General features: G+C 35.0%; 1 protein-coding gene and 1 non-coding gene across 2 annotated transcripts in view; both read right to left on the reverse strand.

The window, feature by feature from the left end:
* LOC133516590 (uncharacterized) overlaps positions 1-11,860 on the reverse strand; it is an 84,404-nt gene extending 72,544 nt beyond the window's left edge. Inside the window, exon 1 of the mRNA XM_061849598.1 lies at positions 11,545-11,860. The gene's annotated coding sequence lies outside the window, so the exon portion shown is untranslated. The remainder of the gene's footprint in view (positions 1-11,544) is intronic.
* A 2,891-nt stretch (positions 11,861-14,751) lies between these two features.
* Positions 14,752-14,870, reverse strand: LOC133516708 (5S ribosomal RNA). The gene has a single exon (XR_009799264.1). It is a non-coding gene; the product is annotated as a 5S ribosomal RNA (ribosomal RNA).
* Between the last annotated feature and the right edge of the window lie 1,790 nt (positions 14,871-16,660).

Consider the following 16,660-nt stretch of genomic DNA (forward strand, 5'->3'; position numbering starts at 1 on the left):
AGTAGGGTCTAGTGTTATTTGGCTGCTGTTTTCTGTAAGGTGGAGGTACTTCCCCAGTTGGGCTCTGCTCTAGATCTAGAATGACATCCACTGACTGTGCCCTACCACACAAAGCGAGATGACATTCACAATGCCCATACCTCTCTTTTGGACGTAGTTTAAGGCCGTCCCCGGGTCCTTAAACTACGTCCTCCGTCCTTCGGTTGAAGAAATGTCACTTTTAACACTGACAGATCAGTATCATATCGGAAACAGATTGAATAACTAAAACTCGAATTGCCCTGTCAGGCTTTGCAATCCCATACCCACCTACCATATCATTTAATAGGGGCTCGTGGGAGATGGCAGGTTAAAAAACATTGAAGGTCATCTGCTTAGACTGCCAAGATCAAAAATTAAAATATCTGTTTACGGTAGGCTTGGTTCTGTGTTTATGTGAACCTGTTGAAGATGCCTTACATAAGTACAACAAGATCGTGCAGAGGGCATAAGGCCAAGCGTAATTACACGTATCTAATAAACGATTACACCTGGCCCTAGTGTCGCAATCGGCCTTGTGGAGCATCGCTAAACTATTGCGGAAAAACACCTTAAAAGAATACATATAAAGTTTCATTTTGAACAGAGATGTTGAAGCAACGATAGAAGCCCTTGTGGATTGAGGATGTTCTCTAATCAAAACTACCTACCAAAATGTTATTTAGATGGCGGAGCTTTAAATATGTTGATAAGAAAAAATAGGAGATATTTTTTACATACAAGTCTTTTACAAAATTTCATGAAGTCATATCATCTATCAAACTATACCTACAAATTACAAAAGTTTAACTGAAACAAAACGTATTATCTCCATTGACTGCACGCATACATAACATTTGTTAAAATGATCAACAATACGAATAGTAAAACAACTTTGTCTACGTGTCTTTACTATTTTTTGGCTACCTTGTACTACTGTCAAAATCGAAAAAAGTTTTAGGAGTTTTAAGTTATATTGTTATTTTTAGTATTTATTGCTATACATAGGTATAATTTATAAACACATATCCAAGTTTATAATTCAATAAATTCCTACTTTCACTTCAAAAATATGGCAAGTAGGGTAACCATGTACTTTTATTCTCAAATTCAGGATTTTCCTTATTTCAGAGTTATTCTAAAGCCAATCATTTATTAAGTACCGTAGGTATATTTGCAACTTAGGCAGGACATTCGTGGTTTCTAAATCGATTTAAAGTGTTTAAACAGATTTATTTTTCTACTAATATGTAATTTAATATTAAGTGCCATAATTATTCTTTAAAATGTTAAAATTGCTGATTTAACTGCCTCCATTGCGATTTTTTTATGTTAATCAATTAACCTGAATACTTATTCGAATTATATATTTATATGTCAATCCACACATAGTAGTAGAAGGTTGCCTCTAATAGACCGTGTGTCCTCAATCCAGTATTTTAATGTGCACATATACGGTATAATGCCAATTGGACATCTTAGAAGTGTAGTTGAAATTGATTTTAATTTAATTTGAATCTTATTGCGTTTTTTATAGGTTATAATATTAATTTATTTGATATAAATCTTAACTTTTAATTTATTGGTGTAACATTAAAATTTTAAGATACATATGGCCGTATAGAGTAATTAAAATCTCGTTTTTCGTTTTATTTAATATATATTTTGATTGCTATTGCGAATCGGGTATCTTGTTTAAGCGGCTGGTTGCGTTATTTTGAATTGGTTTGTGGTTTTACGGTACAAGTACCACCGTACAGTTACCAGTGTTATATCATTTCAAATTGGTATTTCACAAGATGAATAAACCGGGTAACGTGGGCAAGACGTAATGAAAAATACCAAGCTACTACATTGTCAATAGAGGTAGCAGCAGGGTGTCATTTATTGGGCATTATTAGTGTGTCGAGTACTAGGACGTTTAACTTACATTATTTTATATTTTGTGAAGGGAACTTAATACGCATAATGTATTGATAAACAATAACTATATATAGTTTATCTTTGGAATAGCGTTTCATAGGTTTGCGTAGACACGTTAGTAGAATTTATTTGATTTCACCCGCTCGTAAAATAGGGCGAAATAATTAACACCTACGCCATCCTATAAAATAAACACCAGTACAAACTACAAACATGAACTTGTTGTTAAGAAATGTATTTATAACATCCGCTTTTGTAACATGAAAATCAATCATTTACCTTAATTATCAATCAAAGCCTCATTTATACATACGCAAAAAATTACAAAGCTATCTCTTCAGCTCACAAGCATACCACCATAAAAGATTTGCGTAAGAATATTATAGAACTAACTTAGTTTTATATTCTACCACCTGCTCATATAAGTTTGTCAAACACACTATTGGCACAATTCAGCCGTTCACTATGTTTCCACACTGATAGAAAAAGTAGATCAATCAAATTAAGACTTTGTATCCGTGATTTAGAGCCTGAATTGGCGCAATTTATACGATGTGGCAATGTGTGGAATGTTGCTAAGAACCTATATAATCATAGTGTTTGATTAAGTACTGGAACGTGTCGTGTTGGGCAATTTGAAAGAATTTGTTACACCTTGTATATAAAAAGTTACTGAGGGTTACGTATTGCGAGTTGCGAGCACAAATGCAAGCCATACATTAAAAAACAGACAGAAAAAACAGCAAGTGACTTTCAATAACATTAGTACATTTATTACTTAATTATATAAAAGAACATCTTATATGGGCACGAGTAATGTAGATAGCACAGAATACTATATACTATCCATTATATTCGTCGGTGGTTAAAATAAGTAATAATTATTTCAAAATGAACTTACGTTAGAACAGTCATTGGAGTAAGTACAATTAATAGTAATCTAGACTGGTTTTTCAGCAGTTTAAGATAAATAGATAGATAGAATACTCTTTATTGGCACACCTCAGTAAAAAGATACGAATAGGTACAAAAGAGAAGAAAACTCAGCGCATATTTGAATTATTTGCTAAATAAGAAATAATGAAAATTTCTTAAATATATCACAAACAAATAAATATGACTGTTTGTTGACGCCAGAAATTGTAAAAAAAAAGAAAATAGTATGGCCACAAGCCTACAAATAGCTAGAGTGACCACGCGGTTCTTAGATTCCGCAAACCGGTCTCCGCGAGTCCGCGCATACCGGGCCGTTGCGTCATGCGCGAGAAAAAGATGTACCTTTGATAAGTGGGTTCCGTAATAATCTTATAAGTCATGAATTATGTTTTAAACATAAAAATGCATATAAAAATAAAATAAAATAATAACTATTTTTATTTAGACTACCTTATACTTGATTTGATTGAGTGTGTTGTTTGAGGTTATTTTCAGCCAAAAACCTATTTTTCTGAGAAAAATATTTTTTTCCACAACGCGATACCTTGTGTAAGGTCAAATCTAGGTTTAGTTGCATAAAATAGCAGGTACCAACCAACATACAATTAAAATTAAGTATCCAAATTAGCGTCATTCCTATAAGTATATTTTTAGGGACTGAGCTAAGCCTTTTTTGCAGGGATCTCCAAAAAACTGAGGAGGTGTTGTAAACGCCTAATGGTTGTATTTGTCGCTATGCGTGGCATTGGGTAATTGCTAAATGCTCATAAAAAAGGTTAAGAGGCTGCGCGTTAAAGCTTATTTTTAGCTTCACGAATTTCATAGACATTCCCAGTTTCTGACAGAGTTACGCTCAGAAAACGTTTAGGCTAGCTCTACCTATATTAAAAATGTCTAAACAGAGACATAGTAAATTGTACGAAGTTCTTTATTAACACAGTACTGGGCTTCGGTGTGTAACACTTGCATTAAAAAAAATCACTTGATAGATAGGTGCGGTGAATTTTTGGTAGGTCACCAACTGTTGTATTGTATGTTTGTACCTTTTTCTTTTTCACATCACATAACGTCTGTCTGAAATATACCTACTGATGTTAATCCATATTATCATTAAGTAAATTGTACATGCGTTTATATTTCATTTAATTATACTTTCGTTACAAATACAACATAATATGTCATCATCATTGGCCACATCATCTGTTGTAGATGCGTGTTGCGGCGGTTGTGGGTTTTTGGGGCTGGGCATCGCCGTTGGTGGCTATAAAGTCGTACAAAATGGTTGCAAGGAAGCACTACAATTATAAAAATAGTTTATTCATAAACGTGTTATGTTTATACTTTATAACGAGTGTAACAAGTTCCTGCATCAGCCGAGGTCATTAGAATTGCAAAGGATGTACCAAGGTCGGTAAATCATCTGCCATGTCAATTACTTTTTACATATTCATATCTACACATAAATACAAATTGTAATATCGTCTACACGTAATTTATACATTCTTAGTCGCTCCTTATACTATGAAATCAACCGAGCGCAGCAAGTTCTTTTCCTAGGGTCAACTAGGGGCTGTTTTAGATGGTAACTTAGTTCACATAGCGCAATTAATTTGTTTGAAACAACACTGTCCTACTATTAACTAATTAAGTCAGGGCAAATTAAGACCTCTTTAGAAATGTAACTCTCATAGAAATCGTGAGGCTCATAATTTAATCCAGCCCTGCCCATGAAATAATAATGAGAGAAACTTTAATTATTAACGTCATCTGACATACGATACGGGCAAAGAAAATGAAGGTCCACGATTTTCCGAAGCCAATACTTTCTTCGTCCATCCTACGTAGTTACGTACTATGTAGTACTAGTATATTGAATGAATTTTACTTCTGTATCATTTTCATACCTTGTCAAAATCGATACAAAAGCCGTTAAGGAACTCTTATTATTGTCACTGTCACAACACAAGGCATGAAATGGTACAGAAATCAAAGAACTTCACCGTACTACATTATTTTCTGTAACTAATAGGATAGATGTGTTATAACATACTACTTATCAGAAATACACAAAATAAATACCTATTTAGTATTTTTTGGTTTGTGAAATGAACTGCTTTCATTTTGACGTTCTTAATCTTACAAGTCCAAGTGAAAATGACCTATTTTATACAAACTCCTTTAAGACTGCGTCTTTTTAGTTTATTAGAATTTAATCGTGAGAGCACGTTTCTCATTCATTACTGTATGTGTGTATGGGAACGTCTGAATTTCCGCATGTTTCCATAGATAAATGATGTGTGCACTGTACAGCGATCTCACGTTTTGTAATGACTCTGAGATACGGTGCGTATTTTTTGCGTGTACGTTTAGTTTAGATGTGTCATCATTTTTTAAATAATAAATAAATAAAATAAAAAGCATTTATTTCGGACAATATCCATATGTAATACACAAAACAACAAACAATCAAAATATTTACATATAAATTACAAAAAATAAAATAAAAATATGAATTAAATTAAATTAAAAATACGGATAAATTAAATTAACATTATTCATTACATTAAATCAAAATTATCAATTAAATTACATTAAAATTATCAAATAAATTAAATTAAATAATGAAACGTACTGATTGTGATATTTATGATAAATTTAAAATGTATAATGTAAAGAATGGTATGCGTGATAATATGAACATGCTCACATTATTGCAAAGATAACTAATGTGTATAGTGAATTTGCGTATAAATATGAGGTTTTGTGATATTGTGTTTAAAAAAAAATAAACATTTTCTTAGCATAATCTTCAAATGTTTTCTAAAATTCTTAGACAAATTATTATTAATTTATACAAACTGAACCATGAAAGCAATTATTACAAATATTACGGGGGAATTGCAAGATTTTTTTTCATTAAGCGTAGTTAAGAAACTTAAGCCTTAAGTTAATTGATTCATTTGTGTTATGAAAATTAACCGCATACACATTTTATTGCATTTATTGTACTTATTCATACACATAAAGTCGATAGCATACGCGTACACACTTTAATGCATGTAAATAGAAATCGCTTGATTGACTTCAGACTAATTAATATTTACAGGTCCTTAAAGGAAAGGTGATGGCCGCTTATCCATACAAACGAAGTCCCCATTTTCCTCTCTGGATATTGACATTATGGAAAATATTTTGACATAATTTGATGTATATTAACCATAGCCCTACGTCCCGTACGTTTAACTTTTTCGTTTTTAAGATTATTGTAAAATATGGAGCAACAACAGATTTCATACAAATTATTAAATGTTTTTTATGATAATTTAAAATTCGATAAAAAAACTAACGTAGGGACATAGCTGTTGATATACAACAAATTATGTCCAAATATTTTCAATAATGTTAATATCCACATCCAGTGAGGAAAATGAGGACTACATTTGTATGAAAAGGCGATTTCGCAAGTCTCCTCCAAATTTCGTCTTAACTATGTACACATTTTTTGCAATTCACTTTTACTACATGGCTATGGTCGAATTTATTACCAAAACAAAAATATTTTACCTTGGGAAATTTATTTCATAGAATATGGTATATACCCAAATAACTCCAGTAATATTCCAGATATCTTCTCAATACAGATATAAAGTAAAAAAACCACAAATACATGGTCATACTGGCTATAACTGTGAATGGGGTACATGTCGCGGCGTACCCGCCCGACCAAATGCGGCAGGTGGCTTGCTGGTCATACTTAGTAATGAAACGGAAAGGCCAAGTTTTTGCCAAGTCTAGTTTCTAGCTAGGTTTCGAAATATGCTGATTTGAAACTAAACTTTGCTAACTTGCCATATTTTATGCGATAGCAGATTTCTTAGTTCGGAAGTGGAATGGCATGGTATCTACATATTTTTTTAAAGATTTCAATAGACGAATATAACATTCGATTACTTGGTATATAGAAATATTGTGTGCATTAACACGGCAACCTAAGATCCTACTGGGATTAAATTAAGTCAGGGGTCGAAGCACCACGACCCGTCACAGAGCTACATTCACTATGCAAGCTAAAGTAGATTCTTTCAAGCTAAAATAGATTCTTCTTGTTTATAAAATAATACAGCGGCTACAGCGCTGCGCTGCAAAGACCAATGTAATATTCCTTTTTAAATTCCTAAAACTGTTGATTTCTACTGCGATTGGCTCTTCATTTGCAAGTGTTTGTCGGACCCAGGAAGGTGCTTGGAATGCTTTACAGATATCACGAATGACACGAATGAAATAAAACTTAGATTAATTACAGACCGTATTAAAAGTTGTAGATTGAATGAAATAACGCGTCAAAACTTCCACCAACCTGTAATTCTTTTACAGGTAGAAATATATCTCAACAGTCCCCATCAAAAGTACCTGTCATAGTATAATTGTTCCTTGTACAGAGGTGTAATGTTATTAAAGAAAGGTGTAATGTTCTTTTAATACTGACGTTAATTACACGCACATCACACCTCAAACTCCCATCCCGCTCACAAGCCTCAACCCATTTAATAAACAAGACTCACAGGGCACAATGATCAGATCGGATTGTGTAACCTACGATTGTTCCGAGTTTCACTATGAGGCCATTACTCATAGGCTAGTCTAAACGTATGTGATTATAGTTACGCCATTTTTAGGAAGCACACAGGGCATTTACAATGGTGTTTGCAAACGTTGAGGTGGATGGGATGTAAAGATAAGTTTTTTGTGAAATTAGGTAGAATTTATAATGAATTGAGGGATATTTGTTTTCAGGGTAGATGGACTGGACTGGATTCGCTTGGTAAGTTCTGAAAGAGGATGGCCATAGATTCACAGTAAAATGGGAGATCGATAGAGCTGGGTGCATCTTAACTTCAAGCACTATACTATACACACACTAACTCAATCGAAGATAAGCCATTTTACAATTGATGATTCGACGTTAGAAATGCTGTCATTGAATGCTGTTATGTTTAAGAATAGTAATCATAAACATTAGCTCATCATTTCATATTGTACTATTGAGTATTGATATCACATTTCATTCAATGAGTGTTAATGCTAAAATAAATTTGCTTAGCTCGAAAATTTCTTACACGGTGTACACGCCAATGAATGGCCCGGAAGAAATACACTCGGAGTTGCATATTTCACAGTCCAACAGGTTCAAAGTTTACGTTTTCCCACGAACTTATATAGTACAAAAGGGCTTCATCAAAGACAAAACACTTTCGTTTCGGAGTCGGACCGTAGGCGGAGTCCTTTGACCTCGCAACCAGAGCAATTGTACCGTGTCAGTTATAAATTCCTGGTATCTTTGAATAGGTATTGTGAGGCTGGGAGCCGTGGGAGACAAGCGTGTAAACATTGCAGAGGTATTTAGTGAGCAATCGGCCGTTAACGACGCATTAAAATGTTTTGTGACAGCTTCTTAATTGTTTCTGTCTTGTTGCAGAAAGTGCAGCGGTATTTTTATTTATTAAGATGTTTTAAATGATCTGATTCACTATAACAACTCAACTCAATAGGTGCTAGATTTTGCTTTGCTCCAGATATAAAATTAATTATAAACAATACAATCCTTAATTTATCAATTAAGAGTCGGTATAGTACTTATTTCATGAACATGTCAATAAAGTTAAGGATCCGTCTATAATCAAGATACAAACACGCTATGAACGAAGCATAACATAATACTGAATTTACTTAAGAGTCCGCAGCAAGCTTGTTTCTCCATACAAACGTAGTTACGCTCTCATTCTAAAACGACTAGCTAGATTGCTCTGAACCTTTGTACTTACAATGGGATAAGGTATATCTGTAATTAGTTTATGTAGCTTCATAGTTAAAAAAATACAGCGAATTTAAGTTATTCATACAAAACTTGTTTTTGCTCTATTATGTTTGGTTTATAAGATGGAGCTAACTGAACTAATTACAGGCATAGATATACCTCATGTCATTCCACGTGAAAAGTTTCATTACAATCCAACATGTAGTTTTAAAATGAGAAGGAAACTCCGCTTGTATTGGAAGGTGAAATTCCTTGCTGCGGACTCTTAATGTACGCGATCGATAGTTATATCAATAAAAGTTAAGTAATTAATGTATTTGCATTGAAAATAATTTTGGCTTGGCTGCGTAACAAAAAAAAATACGGGTATTAAATTAGTTAAGTATTGAAATAAAACTTTCTTTTTTTAAATGAAGGAAACTTAATTACAAGAACTTAATTAACCCGACAATCAAACGAATTTTAAAATTTTTAGCATATTTTAATCACGCAATTCACGCAGCAACAGTTATTATCTTATTATAAATTCATCTACAGATAATAGATAAGTTACTTTTCAACGCACACCAATTAAGCTTCGGCAAATTAAAAGAAGACTTTGTCCATGAACTGCAAAATTTGGGAGCGGCGAAGATGAGCCGAGATAATCGCTGATTAGCATATGTACGTGAATTTATTTAAGGAGTTATGCAAGGGAAAGTTGTTTGAGCTAAGCCGAGCCTTGCAAAATATATTGTTTAACGTTACGTGCCGGCGTGACTACCTATTTGTTAGGATTTTGTTTTACTACCGTTGTGTAAGTGTTAACATAATATTGTGATAACAAAGTCATGTTAGTTTTACGTCCGTCACGTAGCTTTTAGAAAAGTTATGACAGTTTGAAAGTTTTTCACTAGAATTTAAAAATATTGTAAGATGCTTTGTATTGGGTCGCCAAAAGGACATTGGGATCTTTTATAAGACAAAGGAATATCCTCATAATTTTTTTTGAGTCGGACTAAACTAGCTAACTCTGCATGGCATTCGCAATGATACAGGGTGGCAATGTATGATGACAATGTTGTCAAATTTCTATGAAAATCGGTGCAAAGTAAGCTTAGAGTAGACGTAGACTCTACCAGTAGCAGCTGCCAGCAGCAGTATAATGATAGAGCCCTGTTATTTCTGCCTTCACGTAGGTCCTATGTTAAGAAAGGCAATAAAGTAACAACAAAGACTCTATTGATCGACGTTGCTTTAATTAACGAAACAAAATTAAACCTTTAGCCAATACATATCTAATTCAACTGCAATCTGCTACAGTTACAATACCCATTTAATTAATTACTAAATTACCCATTAAGTATCTTGCTCACTAGCGAGTTTTATATGAACTTCATTCAGAATTTAATTATGACACTTGACATTTGTAAGTTGACGCAACGCTGGCCTTAATCTACCTGTAATGGCCACCGTTCTTCAAGTACACTTGTTCCATTGATAAACAGACTCGTAAGCTATTTTTAATTGGCAATTGTATTTCAATAATAATGCAATGTGTGTTATAATATGCATATTCACATGCATATAACACTCATATTTAACATGGATGAATCATTGTCTGTGCCATCATTGTTTTTTTTTATATTATAACACATTATTACACAAATTGACTAAGTCCCACAGTAAGTAAGATCAATAAGGCTTGTGTTGAGGGTACTTAGACAACGATATATATAATATATAAATATTTATAAATACTTAAATACATAGAAACACCCATGACTCAGGAACAAATATCCATGCTCATCACACAAATACATTCCCTTACCAGGATTTGAACCCGGGACTATCAGCTTCGTAGGCAGGGTCACTACCCACTAGGCCAAACCGGTCGTCAAAAAGTTTAAAAAGACAATGAACTAAATGAAGTGCACCCCTACCTAATTACCTCTAATGAAACCTTATCCGGTAAGTAGGTACCTAATCTGTATTATAGACATTACAGTTAAGTTTATGAATTCTGTTCTAAATTATAAGTTTTACCGGTACAAAATTATCAATTGTGCTAGGCTACAAAGCGGAAAGAGCGTGCGACTTTCAATCCGGAGGATGCGGGTTCAATCAAACTCTGGTCGTACCAATGAGGTTTTCCGAACTTATATAATTTGATATTTATCAGTCGCTTTTTGGTGAAGGAAAACATTGTGATGTGAGACCTGACTAATCCCAATAAGGCCTCGTTGCCCCTCTTAGTTAAAAGGTCAGAGGGCTTACCGCGAACACCGAAGTTCGCAAATAGCGGGCATCTTTCTCTGTCACTCTAATTACGCCTTAATTGGGGTAAAAGAGAAAGATGCCCACAATTTGCCAACTTCGATTTTCGCAGTAGGCCCTCAGATGGCAGTCGCTTTCGTAAAAAACTAGTGTCTATGCCAGTTCTTGGGATTCGTTGCCAAGCGGACCCCAGGCTCCCATGAGCCATGGCAAAAAACCAGGACAGCGCGATGAAGATGATAAGCACACAATTATTATCACGAGCTTTATTTTATGAAATAGAGACATTCCTTATTTTTGAGAAGTCAATATGGTCACCCTATTATTAATCGATCACTCGTATAATTTTGGAGATCAAGTTTTTTTCTATTTCCGTTCATATGGAACGAGATTATTTTTAATTGAGTTGAAGCTTATTTTACTAAGATTCTTAGATTGAGCTTTGTATTTGCCTCTAGACACGACAAGGTCTATAAAGTTTTTTCAACTTTTTAAATTTTCAACCCCTTTCATGTCACCGACTTTGACATCTTACCATCTTAGGTAGGCATGACAAGAATAAGTTTTTTTTATATATATTCATACATAATTCTTACCTTTCCAATTGGAATCCAATAAGGCACGAACAAATATGTAAATTATAACTCACTAGACCAGTTCCTAATGCAGGTAAACAATCAGAAAATTATGCAAGTTACAAAATATCCAGTCGATGGGACCGAAACCCGTTTCGGAACCTACGTGGTAAATTCCAATACACTTGGCAGAACAACAACAGAACCACACACTAAATCTTTAAAACAAAGTTAATTTAAAAACTCAAAACGTCAAAGTTTTCGATAGTTCAAAAGAAAAAACACCGTTCTTTTTTTAAAAACATCCACAATATGGCGTATCTACGCGCATGCGCTGTGCGTTCGCGCCTTTCGTCGGCGAAGGAGCGACTGTTGAGAACCAATCGGCGCGTTGCATTCTCCGAAGATCGGTGTAAGAAAACAAACTTTTATTTTACATCTACAAAATAAAAAATAAGCCAACCTAAACCTTATTTCTTTGTCATAAAGGTGTCAAGTCAGTCAGTCAACAGCAAATGAGTATTTGTTTTAAAGTACTACACAAACGAGTTTGAATGGTCGTCGACTAACGTAAATAAGTATTCTCAAGCTATACATTCGTGTAAAACCGCATTATACTTACCTTTACGATTGTCGCGCTATTTTCACATTAATTTACAAGTAGATAAATATGATATTGGCGTGAATAACGTCCGCGTGTTTAAGGAGACTTCTACTTGACTTTTAAGTTACCTTACTGCGTTTATCATAGAGTGGTTTTTTGCGTAATAGTTACTTAAGTGAATGGGGGACATGATTATTAGAATATGCACTTTACCTTTATATAATTTAGATTTCAATTGCTTTGGAGTTATTTAAAGAAGTTGATCACCTCAGAAGAAATGCTTTGGCCTCGCGTGGTATGCGAGGGCTGGGTCGGCTGCAGAATTTTAACAGCTACAGGTAGGTAGGTAAAGGTACCTATTTTCGAATGACGTAATTGTTATTTTCACGCTTGTTCTCAGACCTCAGTGTACCTAAGTATACCCTATATCTTCGGTAGGTAGTCATAGTTTCAAAACTTAAAGTCATCATCTATTCTAATTATGTATTCTTACGTTCTGGACAAGTATTAAATTTTATGGAAAAAAATAATAGTTACTTCTCCAGGCTTTGAATTGTTACTACGATCGATAGCTAGCTTCCGTCAACATAAACCGCTACAAACTTAAAAATGCGGATGGAAAATTGCGAAACTAACGCATTCCCATACAAATTGATACAGGAATCATCCCAGTGGCGCCCTGGATGGGTGAATACATAGCTTTGTCGGCTACAACGTGACTTCCTGAGTTCCTGACCATTTAGAGTGTAAAAATTGAGTGTCGCTGGTTGAATGCCAATAAGGGGAAAGGGAGTTAGAAGTAACTGAATGTGTGGCTATAATAATAACTATTAAATTAGACACCATAAAACAGGTATCCAAATACTATCAAACTGTGCTATAGTAGGTTCCGTAGAGTGGACAGGAGGGATAACTTACATACAATAAAACACTTTGAACATTAGACATATGAAATATTATGTATTCCCCAATAATATGAACGTCTGACAGCAGTCATGTAAATTTTACAGTCTTTGAATAAGTATTTACCAGTCGATTAGGGCCAATTTTTCAACTACATAGACTAGATTTTTAAAAATGTCTCTAAGGTTACCCCTCTGTGCCCGATTATCCCACTTGACGGTTACGAGCTGATAATTACCACGGTGTACATGGTTGGTACTTGGTATGTAAATGGAACCACATATGGACAAATTCTTATTAAGTATGAACGAAAAGAACGTAATATCATAATCATAATAATATATTTACCATTTGCTTATAGATGAGCTGAAAATTGGTTACCATTAGACTGTTCATTCATCCCGACATCTATTGTCAAGTAGCAGTACTGATCAATCCGCTACTCGATGCTAGATGTCGGCTACGAAAATAATGTATGGATGGAGCGAGCACTAAATGCTTACCTATTTTTCTATATGGGAGCGTGCACGACTGTCACGCAACCTAGTGTCCGCAATTCTAGGGGAAAACGTCAATTCACTACATCTTATAAAACTACTCCAAAACTAAAAACTACTGAACGGATTTTCATACGACTTTCATCTATCAATATAGTGATTCTTGAGGAAGGCTTAAGTATATAACTTGTTAAGGTTTTGTGTAAATTGTTTGAAATATAACGATGTTGTCGGAAAAAATCACGCTGGCTAGGAGCTTTAATCGAAAACGCTGCCTAATCCGTTTGAGCTATAACAACACAATGTATGGTGGGGTTGTTTCTCATTCATAGGTCTACAAAAAAGTCCGCGATGTGAAATGTCTATCTTTTAAGAATAACTTACTATATCCATTCTTAACTTCTAGAAAAAGATCACGTAATATGTGGCATTTGCAAAGCTATTTACATGGATACATTATTAACAATTATCAAAATAAATACGTTAGTTATATTAAGCATTTCATACAGATTACAATGGTCCCTTACACCATACAATTTAAATGAATATTTCAGGAGTAATCGTAAATCAAAGTTTCATTTCGAGCCATATAATTGTACGAAATGTTAAAGACGCTATCCGCAGTTAGTTAAATTTTTTACCACCTTATGCGCTGGGATCGCTTTACTTACCCCCACCACGTACTTCGCACGGTCCCAATAAAATTTTTAAGAATGTGTGTGAAACCCTCAATCAGCACTGGGCTGGCAAGTTGTACTGACATATTATAGGTAAATAATGTTGATGATGGACAAGTACCTACTATTCGCAATGGTAATTTTTTTTCTTCAACTGGTAATTGGCTACGTGTTGTCCTTCCGCATCAGTCTCACCGACTGGGAAAAGGAGGCTGAAGACCGCAACCATTGGAGGAAGACCCTGGGTGGAGGGGTAGTTACACACGGAGAAGCACCTGCACACTGGCGCGAATTGAGACGCCAGCACGCTGATCTCCCACCTTCATCACCGAGCATGACATTCTTCTGCCTGCTATGCGGTCACGGCTGCCACGCTCGCATTGGACTTGCCATTCAGATTGATGTTAAAGGATGATGATGAATTGGTGGGTAACAAAAGTGATGTGTAGTCAGTAATTACCGAGATGTTATCCTCGAAACTTTTACTCTTTTGTTTACTCTCGTAATAAACATTATTTAAAAGCAAAAAAAATATTCAGTAGCAAAAAGCCAACGACACGAGGTGTTCCCAGGCGGTCACCCATCCAAGTACTGACCTCGCCCGACGTTGCTTAACTTCGGTGATCGGACGAGAACCGGTGTATTCAACGTGGTATGGACGTTGGCGACTTATCATGTAAATATTCTGTACACTATACTACAAACAGAGTTAAATTATACTTAAAAGAATGACAAGATGTCGCTGCCGCCCAAAGTGGAGATTCGCGCGTCATCCGTAGCGCCTAAGTCAAAAGAATTTCACTAGATGGCGTGTGATGAGAAGGAGAAAAAAATGAATTCTTTTTAGCACTTTGACGCCAAGAACGCCTAAAAACGACGTAAGTAGGTGTGCCCACAGCGCCAAGAACCCAATAAGTGTTATTGCGCACAAGATTGCAAGCCAAGGCCCATTTTTTTTAAGCCCATTGGTTCTCATAATGTTTGCATATAATATACATAAGTGTAATTTTTTAGGAATTATGTAATTAAATCTCAAGGAATAGAATCTCCATGTACCAAAGTATCCGTCGAAAAACCTTAAATAGGTGGCGCTACAATACTTAGACTACTTAAAAAAAAAACTAATCATAGACAGCGCATTTCACTTCCACAATACGCCTACGTTCTTAGCTACTCTAGCGCTACTCTGGAGAGATTTGGAACTCTTATTTGTAGCTGACAGCTGGACACTTTTGTAACAGTTCTGCCTATGGAGATTGTATTCCTTACCTCTACCTTCCATATATATATATATATGTTAAAGTATTGTCACCTACCCGAAATGAGAAGTGTCGATACAATGTCAGGGACAATTAAATCTTACAAATAAAACAAGCTTCTTATTTCATAATAGTATAATTCATCCAAATGTAAAACTAATATAAGCGCCATCTACATCCCAGCACGCAAATAAATTGAGATCAAGCCAAAACACCTAAACCTAACAATATCTATACATTAAATATATAAAAACGCTATAATTTGTACTAACACTATTCAATAAATACATTTATATGATAATATTAATAATACTTTAGTTACAATTGGAAATTTTGGAATTTCGATACAATTTCGTTTAAATCTGTCCACATTTCAAAATACAATTCAAATCGAACGTAACTCAGGACCGGAATAAGGAAAACATCTTGTTTGGCAAGCCATTGTACAACATAATGCTAGAAACTTAAAGCCTTTACAATATGTACAGTAGAATCAGCATATAATGACATCAATGGGAACTGATCAACACGTCGTACTAAGCGGATGTCATATAAAGCAAAGTTGATCATTTTTCTTAAGTTTAACCCTAGGGCCGTGGGGGCCTAGCGCGCGCCGCCTCTATAAGGAGTTAGCAAAACGCCTCATAGAGGCTTCGGGTGACCAGCGGGCTGGCCTGTACTTCGCCCAGCGGATAAGCATCGCTATCCAGAGGGGCAATGCAGCCAGCCTTCTGGGCACCCTGCCAAGCGGTCTCGATCTGGGACAATTTTTTTATTTATAAGTTTTTAATTGTTTTTCCACCCATTTGTGTTTACTTTTCAATAATTTTTTTAAGGAATTAGTATCTTAAGTTTTCCATCTAATTAATCTTCTTGTCCTAAGCCTTATCCCATTGTCTGGGGCTTTCTTACCAAAACGCGAGTTATTTCGTGGTCGTCATCTAACATCAAGTAGTGAATTTATCAGTACTACTTGACACCAGATGTCAAAAGTATCGCGACTGACGAAAAATGTGCCGAAACAATTTGCAACTAATATTGCAACTAATATTGAAACGCGGAAGTAATTGAAAATTTAGTTCCGGTTATAGGGAGCGTGCCTGAACTGTAGGAGGCAGCACAGGAGCAGTCAGATTTTTTGGCGCGAGGCGTAAATGTGATGTATATTGTTCCGATGTAGCCCACAAGATGGCAGAA

This window comes from Cydia pomonella, chromosome 3 (assembly GCF_033807575.1).
Source record: "Cydia pomonella isolate Wapato2018A chromosome 3, ilCydPomo1, whole genome shotgun sequence".
Taxonomy (NCBI): Eukaryota; Metazoa; Arthropoda; class Insecta; order Lepidoptera; family Tortricidae; genus Cydia; species Cydia pomonella.